Source organism: Microtus ochrogaster, unplaced genomic scaffold (assembly GCF_000317375.1).
Source record: "Microtus ochrogaster isolate Prairie Vole_2 unplaced genomic scaffold, MicOch1.0 UNK2, whole genome shotgun sequence".
NCBI lineage: Eukaryota > Metazoa > Chordata > Mammalia > Rodentia > Cricetidae > Microtus > Microtus ochrogaster.
In genome coordinates, this window is record NW_004949100.1 from 21,597,872 (window position 1) to 21,608,250 (window position 10,379).

The 10,379-nt window shown below is 46.9% G+C and overlaps 1 protein-coding gene across 2 annotated transcripts in view; it reads left to right on the top strand.

Annotated features, from left to right (window-relative positions):
• Gng4 (G protein subunit gamma 4) overlaps positions 1–10,379 on the top strand; it is a 47,246-nt gene that overhangs the window by 21,702 nt on the left and 15,165 nt on the right. The window lies entirely within an intron of this gene.

Below are 10,379 nucleotides of genomic sequence, written 5' to 3' on the forward strand. Positions count from 1 at the left end.
TAGCTGTCGTCACTTGGGGATACAAATTTCCTAAAATCTTCAAGGCTTCCCTTCCCTGAAGCATTTATCTGAGTGTTCTTTATCAATAAAAACCAGGAGTCAGATATCAGTCTTATATCAGTCTTATATCAGGGTAAGAACAGGAATGACCAGGGCAGGATCTCTCTCTCTCTCTCTCTCTCTCTCTCTCTCTCTCTCTCTCTCTCTCTCTCTCTTTCTCTTCTTGGTCCAAAAAGGGCCAAGAATCTCCCTAATCTCCCTAAACCTTCTCTACTCTGCCCTGTCTCTCTATCTGTCCTTGGTCCTCCAGAACCTATGTCTAATTTTGGTCAGTTAGTAGCTAGCTCCGCCCTCTGATTCAAAGCAATTATTTTTTCTTTTGATTTTTTTTTTTTTTTTGAGACAGGGTTTCTCTATGTAACAGTCTTGACTGTACTGAAACTCTCTTTGTAGACCAGGCTGGCCTTGAACTCACTGAGGTTTGCAGGCCTCTAGTGCTGGGATTAAAGGCGTCTGCCACCACCGCCCAGTGAAAAGCAAATTTTATTGGCAGTCTTGGGAGTGTCAGAGTGTGATCGACTATCCCACAACACTTCCCGCTCCAGAGTGTGGCTCGGCAGCCCGGTCTCCCCTTTGCAAGCAGAGAGACTCTTTCCCCTGCAGCTCAGGACGTGAGTTATCCTAGGGGACTGCACAGAACTGGACGTACGTGAGATGCAAATAGGACGAGGAGAGAGTGGGCCTGTGCACGTTGGTATAAACGGACCTGTCATTTGGGCACCAGCATCCCATATGTGCCAACACCAGCTGTGCTATCATTTGGGGCTCGGGTCCCGCAAAGGTCTGTACTGCTACTGTGTGATGTTAGAAGTTTTAGGAGGTTTAAAGAGGCCTGCTGGGAGATTTCAGGCCACAGGGGGTTGCAGAACTTTGGCCTAGGCTTTTTTTTTTTTTTTTTTTTTGGTTTTTCGAGACAGGGTTTCTCTGTGGCTTTGGAGCCTGTCCTGGCACTAGCTCTGTAAGACCAGGCTGGTCTCGAACTCACAGAGATCCGCCTGCCTCTGCCTCCCAAGTGCTGGGATTAAAGGCGTACGCCACCACCGCCCGGCTGGCCTAGGCTTTTTTAAAATTTTATTATTTTATTTGTGTGGATGCTGTGTGTGTATGTGTGTGTATGTGTATGACGTGTGTGTGTGTGTGTGTGTGTGTGTGTGTGTGTGTGTGTCAGTGTGTGTCAGAGGACAACTCTGCAGTCACTTCTCTCCTACCTTTTACATGGATTCTGAGGCTCTAACCCAGGACCAGGCTTTCATGGCCATTGATCTCTTCTCTTTGTGGTTGGTTTACTTTAATTTTTTCAGACATGGTTTCACTCTGTAGCCTACACTGGCTTTGAATTCATTCTATAGCTCAGGTTGACCTTGAACTCACTCGTGCTGGCACCAGCTTTATCTCTTCTCTCCTGGGCCATGGCCACGAGGTGAAGGGCTCTGCTCTACCAGGTGCTGCCACCATGATGTGCTGTACCCCCAAATTGTGAGTTGTTTGTCTCAGGTATTTGTCATAGTATCAGAAGCTGCCAACCACAAGCAACCAATCAGATGTCAGCCCTTGGAATGCAGTCCTGAGAAGGGGGTGAGGTTAGCACCCAGGGAACAATTGGAAGCTGGGGTTCCAGAAATTGAATAGGACATCAGAGGCACCCTGCAGACAAGCGGTGCCCAGCTTTGCAAAGGCAGGAACGCCTGCCAGGGGAGGACACTGTGAGGACATAGCTGAGCAAGGCTCTGCACAGCGGGGCTGCGGCTTCAGCATGAGCAAATGTCTCTACTAGAGTGAGGAGAGACATGAGCATGAGCAGGGATTTGGAAAAGCCACCTGCTGAGCTGCTGGGGAAAGGGTGCTCTGGGTACAAGCACAAGATCACAGAGCCGCAATGAATGGCAGGTGTTTGCGGTGAATGGCCTGTGCCTCACATCTGGACGGACTGGAAGGCAGCTGCAGCCGTGACTGGGCAGAGGTCTGTGGCTGTGGGAGAGGTGAACACACCAGGAAAGCAAACAGTATGGGAAGGAAGTGTGGAACACCAGGCCGAGAGAGGCAAGAAGCCAGTCGTGCACCAAGCCAAGCACCAAGCCAGGGCTCGGGGACAGTGAGCACAGGTTAGGGCCATATATGATTGCCAGACCAGGGAAAGACATGTTCTGTGACAACAGATCATTTCCAGCCGCAGACAGAGTCCCAGAGACTTGTGTGTTCCCATAGATGGCGAGTTCTTGGAGTCTTTGGGCACACTACAGATTCTAACGGGAGGAGAGTCACAGGTCATGCTGGAGGCATTGGGAAGGCAGTGTTGTGTTGTTGCAGGGCCCTGAGGAGGAAGTAGCTAATTCTAGCTCTGGTGACGTCAGCACATGGAGTGGGCAAGAAACGAGCCTGTGTGGTTCAGAAGCAGAGTGCAGAGTTCTCGGGGGAAAAAATAGTCCTGTGTTGTCTGAGGAGAGAGGCGCGCAAATACGAAGTCCCGTGTAGCCCAGGCTGGCCTCAAGTTGGGTATGTAAAGAAGGATGAGTTCAATCACGTGATGCTCTTGCCACTATCTCCCAAATGCTAGGGTGATAGGCATGTATCATCTTACACAGGTTTGTTGTGCTAAAATACACAGAATGCTCAATTTCCCATTAAACCATTTTTAGATAAATTATCATTTTCAGGATCAGGACTATTTGTAGTATCCTAAGATACCACCACCCTCCATCTCTAAGAACTTCGTCTCCACCTAGAAACACCGTCCTGCTGTCTCTGGGACGGTAGCTGTAGTAGGAACCGCGTCTAAGTGGAAACCCAGACTGGCTATCGTGCTGTGTGTAGTTGATTCACCTAGCACATCATCCTCAGAGTCCACCTGTCTTGTACAGTGCGCCAGAACTTCATTCTTTTTAATGTCTGAATAATGTTCCATGATGTATATCCAATATACAGACACATGCAGAAACACACAATAGCGAATTTCTTTATGAAAAGGCACACATGTCTGCTCACCGAATATTTCTGCAGTCTGCCCCTTACTCCTTGCTATCCTCAGGCCACATCATCTCTGGGTCAGCCAGAGGCTGTCGTGGGTAGCCTGCCGCTGGCCCCATGCTCAGGTCTGTGTGCCTCTTGCTCTCTCGGTGGCTCGAGAAGCCCAGCAAGTTGAGTTTAAGATGAACATGGCAGAGTGACTGGCTTTCATCACATAGGATTGAGAATTATTTCTGGAACTGATTTTGTGAATCAAGCTTATAATTCTCTCTATTAAGTCAAGAAGAAGTCAAACTCTTAATGAAATCAGTGTCTTACATTGATACATTAAAAGTCATATTTTTGGAACTACCCTGTTATGGCTATGATTTCAGATTCCATGGGTTAAGGGCTCAGGCCAACAAGACTATTTCCCTTGTGGATACAAGTTACAAGCTCCAGGTGCCCTGTCTACCTGCATTCTGTCAGGCTTGCCTGCAAAGTCAAGGGTTCCTGAGGACACCCTTCCCCAGGCTCTGTCACTCATAAAATAATCTATGGACTCAGGAAATGTCTTTCTTATATATACCAGTTTGTTATTAAAATGATAATTCAGGAACCTTCTGACGAGATGCCCAGGTCGAGGAGTTGTAGGTCATGGTGCTCAGCTTCCAGGACTTCAAAAAAGTGACACCTCTTGCTCATAAATGTGTTGCCTGCCTTCAGGGCCTCCAAGTTCAGCATGTTATAATGGTTTCATTATATAGCCATGGTTGTTAATGCATTGGCCACTCAGACTCCAGCCCTTCCTCCATCCCTCGAAGTCAGAGGCAGGGCTTGGAACTCTACCTCCAGTCATAGCTGTTGTTCTGGTGACATGCCCCCTTCCTGAAGCTGTGAAGGCAGCATCTCCAGCCACCAGCCCCCTCATTAGCATACCATGGAGGCGCTTCTCACTCAAGGGAATCCTAGAGTTTAGGAACTGTGCCAGGGACAGGGGACAACAGCCCCATGCTCAATCTTTGTCAACGGCTGACTGCTCCTGTGACCTAAAACTCTGCAGTGTGAAATACCAGTTCCTCAGCATTGCATGCCTGGCCACTGTTCCCCTAACCCATCATTACATTTAGGAATTACCAGTTCTCCGAGTCCTCCCTCCCAGGTGTCTGGGCACCTGCCTTCATCAGCAGCCTCTGGGATGCCACCTGAAGAACTTGCTTCCTACCCAGAGGACACCTGTTGCCTTTGTGTTCAGAAGGTTCAGCATGCCATCTGTCTGGCCCACCACAGAGACAAAAGTTTACCCCCAGATGGGGCTCAGCCGAAAAGCCAGGACTGCCCTCATGGAGAAGATACGCTGACGAGAAAGTGCCGGGTACCTTCAGAGAGTGTGTATTAAACAGCATGTCTAACCATGGGTTGCCAGCACCTCAGGCAAAGGCTGCATGAGGGGGCAGCTGGCAGCCAGCTGCACAGAGGGCCATCAGCACTGCTGCAGTAGACAGGCGCAGGAGACTCTGAACTCTCCTCAAGCTTGCAGATCTGAGTTGGCACGTTCCTTTAAGAGTCAGAGAGAAGCAAAGTAGACTTGTGTAAACATTCTGCCAGAACAAGGAGGGACCAGACTATAGCACAAAGAAGGCCAACAGCACTCCTCTGAGAGGCCTTTTTCTAGAGAACCAAAGGAAACTTTAAGGGCCTCAGACTCTCAAGGAAAGTAAAGCAAGCAAATCTGGAGAGGGAGCTCAAAGGAGAGCAAGAACCTGAGCTGAAATGTGGCGGGAAAGCTACGTAAAGTCGGGCATGGAGGCACAGCTGTGCAGAGGCTGAGACAAGACCACAGGTTCAAAGCCAGCCTGGGCTATGTAGAAGTTTAATAACAGTCTTCACTATATGAGACTGTCGCAAAAAAATAAGAGGGAAGCTGGGAGTTCAGTGGCTGAGTACTTGCCAGTTTAAAGCTCTGAGTTCAAGCCTTGCTACTGAATTAATTAAAAAAAAAAGAAAAGAAAAAATCCTAAGGAAAGATTAAGGAGAGAACGCCGTTAGAAGGAACAAAGATGATGATGCCCTGTAGAAAACCAAGTTAATGGCAAAGAGGTTAGGATGAAAGTCACAGCAAAAGGAAATGCTAAAGTATCAATTTGGAGATCACAAAGTCAAGACCGACCACGTTCCACATCGCAGGGAGATGTTCCTGGGAGAGAGAACTTGAAAGAGTAAAGATTCCTCAGGGCAAGGTGTGAAAAGTTCCCCTTAAGTAGAGGAAGAGCCTGCCCCTCCCAGCACCTCGCCACGTCCAACTGATAGTTAGAAATGACAGACACTAAGACACTAGCATCTGGGAGGTTCCCTGATGGCTCAGAAGTAGAGAACCCTTCAAATACCACCTAGAGAGAATAAAAACAAGCTAGGAATGGTGGCACATGGGTAACCTTAGAATTCAGGAAGTGGCAGGAGGACCAAGAGTTCAAGGGCAGTGTAGGCTCCATTAAGACCCTGTCTCAAAACAAGAATACAAATAAAAACCAAGAAGCAATGAAAGCAGCTTTTAGATGATAAAGAAGAAAACCCTAGTGGGTCACGGGCAGAAGTGACCTCTTGGCACAATGGGCCTAATTTTGATCTTCATACACGGCGTAAGGTGCTTTAGTGTTCACAGTAGCTCTGAGACCTTGGTACTCCAAGGTCTCAGCTCATGTAATGGTTTAAAGTAAAATGAGGGGCCAGTGGCAGAAATGCTACAGGGTCCCGAGACCATGGCAGGCCACAAAGGTAGCCAGTCCCAGGCAAGGAGCCCCCGAGTGGCCCACAGGCCATGAGGGCCAGCAGGTCCTAGGCAGGGAGCTGCGTGGCAGGTGAGAGACCAAGAAGGAGCAGCCAGTCCCAAGAGGAACCATCTGTGTGGGTGAGAGACAGGCAGATAGGCACTGCCATGCAGAGTGAGGTTGGATATTTATTTAGTGGGTTATGGAAGGGAAAGGCCAGAGAAAGAGAGAAAGAGAGAGGGGAGAAAGGTAGAACTCAGGCTGGAAGCTGAAGATCAGATCAGCTTGCCTGGATAGGGAGGGAGTGGGCGTGGCTTGTCTCTTAGAGGGACAGGAGAGACTGTTATATCGCTCACAGACACACTCCAGAAGTACCAAGAGAGCTGAAAGACACAAGCCTGGAACCCAAGTTCTGTACCTGAGCACATGGAACAAGGCCTTGGGTTGGGTGCCCTCCTGAAGCTCTGGTGGCAACCCACAGAGAAATCGCATCTGCAAGGGCACCTCTGCCCCTTGTCACATCCAAGGTGACATAAGCGTATGTCTTAAACCTACTACAAACACAGCCTGTTTTTCCTTAGAAACATCATTTCATCGTGTAACTGAATTTCACTACAAGGGATCCAGGCATGCTTAGTTTTGTGGGATTTGAGATTTAAAGGGCTTTGAGAGAGGCCATGGAGATATTGACTAGAGAGCCTGAACCTGAGCTCCTGCTTCTGAGAAGTAGGTCCCCACAGCTCCAGAGAAGGTTCGCACAAAGGAATGTCCTCTGCGGAGCTGAGGACTCCCTGCCCCGCCTGGGGCTGCTGTCGTACCCTGGACCATGGCTCCCCATGCCTTCCTCCTTGGATCACTAGTCAGAGCATGGAACATGTGTGTCTGACAGAATGAAGAATGCATGCTTGTGCCCAAGTTGTGAGGTATTCTGGGAAAGAGAGAACATTTTCAGACCCTATTTAGAGAAGACATATGCTTTCCATACTGGAGCTCATCACAAAATAATTCCTTTAATGAGAGAAAGGGTTCATTGTTAGAGGAACAGAAGGTGTAGCAACTGCCCAGTGTGGCTAGTTTCCTAATTCTTAGGAGTGAAACAGTAGATACAACTGTTTGGGTTGTTGCTTCACCCCAGCCCCTTTCCACCCAAACAACAACTTCAGTTCTGATGTTTACTAACATATTTAAGCGTAATAAAGCTATAAAAATACATACTTCAGAATTACTGGTGGATGAGAAATAATACACAAACTATAAAACAACAAAGAGTACATAAAATTTGAGAAACAAAAGCAAAGATAGTAGAAGAAATTCCAAATAGGTATGTGTGTATAAACATTCCAATATAGGTTCTGTGATGGCCCTTCTAGGTTGTCACCTTGACTATCTAAAATGAACTACAATCCGGAAATGGAGGGCACCCCTGTGAGAGATTTTCTACTTGGTTTGAAATGGGTGAATCCACTTCTAGCCCAGACCTTTGAGATAGGAATTCATACCTCTGGTCTGGATCTTGAGGCAGGGGAAGACACACCTTCTGCTGGAAGCCTGTATAAGGACATGGAAGGAGAAAGGTTTGCTCTTTTCCTGCTTGCCTTCGCCTTGCCAGCACACCCATTCCTTCCCTGGCATTGAGTCTACTCCTTCAGGACTCCAGCACACACAGAAGACAGCTGAGACACCCAGCCTTTGTGGGACTGAGAAACTAGTAGATTCTTGGACTTTCTGCCCACAGCTACACATTGTTGGATCAGTTGGACTGCAGCCTGTAGGAATTCCAATAAACTCTGTGTGTGTGTGTGTGTGTGTGTGTGTGTGTGTGTGTGTGTGTGTGTGTGTGTGTGTGTGGGAGGGAGATTTATTTATTTTTTTTCTTTCAAATTTTGAGGCATTAATTATTCAGCAGTTTCTTTTTTCTCTACCTCCGGGCAATGAAATTTTGTACCCCAGAAGTAACAGGGATTTTTGTTTGTTTTGTTTTGTTTTGTTTTGTTTTTTGAGACAGGCTTTCTCTGTGTAACAGCTCTGGCTGTCCTGGAACTTGCTCTGTAGATCTCTTGAACTCACAGAGATCCATCTACCTCTGCCTCCAGCATGCTGGGATTATAAGCATGTGCCACCAGTGGCTAGCTCGGATATTTTTTTAAATGAGAAAATTATACCAGCTATGTACAATATCTAGGTGAAGAAAATAAACATAAAATTAAATATCTGGATAAACGGAGAGATATCCCATGTTCATTAATGGGAAGACAGTATTGTTAAGGTATCTTCCGGTCCTGGCCTGTAGATTCAGTGTAATCTCAGGCAAAATCCACGGAAGTTATTTTGTGAATATTTACAGGCTGGTTCTAAAGTTTATATGGAAAAATAAAAGACTCAGAGTAGCCAATAAAATAGGTGGAGGAGGAAGAGATGGAGGAGGAGGACTGCGGCCATCTGGTACCTTCTACGGCAATAGTAACCAAGACAGTGGGATGTGGGAGAAAGTCTAGACACATAGATCTAGACCAGAACGTAGGAATGAATACAGCCAAAAGATCATTTACAAAGAGCAAAGATGGTCTTTTCAACAAGAACTATCTAGTAGCTCACGCGCACACACACACACATGCACGCACATACGCATACACACACATACACACACATACACACACACATGCATGCACACACGCATGCACACACACATGGATCTAGAAACAGACATTAACTCAAGACGAGTCACAGGCAGAAACATGAAGACACAGCTGTAAACCTAGGGTGATGTAGGGGGACGTCTGGTTGGCCTTGGATTTGACTGTTTCCACAGAACTAGCATAACCAAGACAGTCTGGTAAGCCATGCTTTGTTAGTTCTTGAAGCTTCTCAAAACACCCCAGACAAGCTGCACTAGAAGGCAATATGTGCAGTCTACATATCTGACAAAAGACATATCCAAAATATACAACAAACTCTTAAAATCCAATCATTAAGAGCAACCACATTTCTAAATGGGCAGAACTCAGGCAGGGTACTGCCCACCTAAACCCTCGCATTTGGGAACTGAAGCAGAAGGGTAGGAGACCAAGATCATCATCAGATACATAGTGAATTCAGGGCTAGCCTGGGCCACATGGGACTGTCTCTAAAAAGCAAACCAAGAAAAAGGCCAAGACATCTGAATGGGTGTCTCACCAAAGATGATGCCAAAATGATAAATAGTGGAATGAGGAGCTAGCTCATTAAAGTGCTTGCAGATAAGCCAGGGCCCAAGTTCACTCCCCAGAAAACAAACAAACCCAAAGGGCTATGCATGTTAGTGTGCACCTGTTATCCCAGCACATGCACAAATATGGTAAGCAAGCACGTGAAAACATGTCCAATGTGATATGTCTTTTAAGAATTGCATATCAAAGCCATGAGATGCTATTACACACCATTAGAATGGCTAAATCAAAGGAGGGAGCTGACAAAATCAAATGCTGGTAAGAATATGGAATAATGAATCGTCGTCCCTTGCTAATGGGAATGCAAAATGACACAGCAACTTACTTTTCCTTAATGTACTTTAGCCATATGATCCAATGATATGAAAACTGCATAAAACAAAACCTGAGTAAACACAGGATAGATAATGTGTTAGCTGAACTTCCTGTAATAACATACTTCTTTCTGTTTGGTTGATCCACAAGGACTGGACTATTACTCAATTTGCCTATCCCTACTGACATTTCCTCACGTTTTGTTTCGTAAAGAAGAATAAATAAAATTCTTTTTCCAGAAGGACCCCAGGGAGGCTTCTCCACAGGCATCAGTCCTGTAAAGCAGTAGCCATGGAGACTGTGCCCTTAACAGCACAGCACTTAACGGCAGCAGGAGTGGGAATACAACACTGTCTCCTGAACGTGAGCATTCCGGCTTGGGTGTGAATGGCCCCCATAGGCTGTGTCTTGGGTGCTTGGTCATCAGATGGTGGTCCTGTTTTGGAAGGCTAAGGCAGGACCTCCCTGGGGAAGTAGGTCCCTGGAGATGTGCCTGTGCCCTTTGGTTCTTGTCCACCACAAGAGGAAGAAGCCTGTCCATCAGGTGTCCCTACCATCATCGTGTTCTGCCCACGCACATGGAGCCAAGTGACTATGGACTGAGCCCTCTGACTGTAAACCAAAATCAGTTTCTTCTTTAGGTTGTTTATGCCAGGCATTCTGTCACCACAGGTAACTAAACCTGTGAACATGGCTTTGAGAATATCTGTATGTGGACAATTCCTATTTACTTTTTTTTTTAATTCTTTTTTTTTATTGAGAAAAGGAAAAAAAAACAAGTTTCCTCCTCCTCCCAGCCTCCCATTTCCCTCCCCCTCCTCCCACCCTTCCCCCCCCCCCCCCACTCCTCTCCCCCTCCCTCTCCAGTCCAATGGGCAGTCAGGGTTCCCTGCCCTATGGTAAGTCCTAGGTCCTCCCCCCTCTGTCCATATTTAGGAAGGTGAACATCCAAACTGGCTAGGCTCCCACAAAGCCAACACATTATGTAGGATCAAAACCCCGTGCCATTGTCCTTAGCTTCTCATCAGTCCTCATTGTTCGCCATGTTCAGAGAGACCAGTTATATCCCATGCTTTTTCCGTCACAG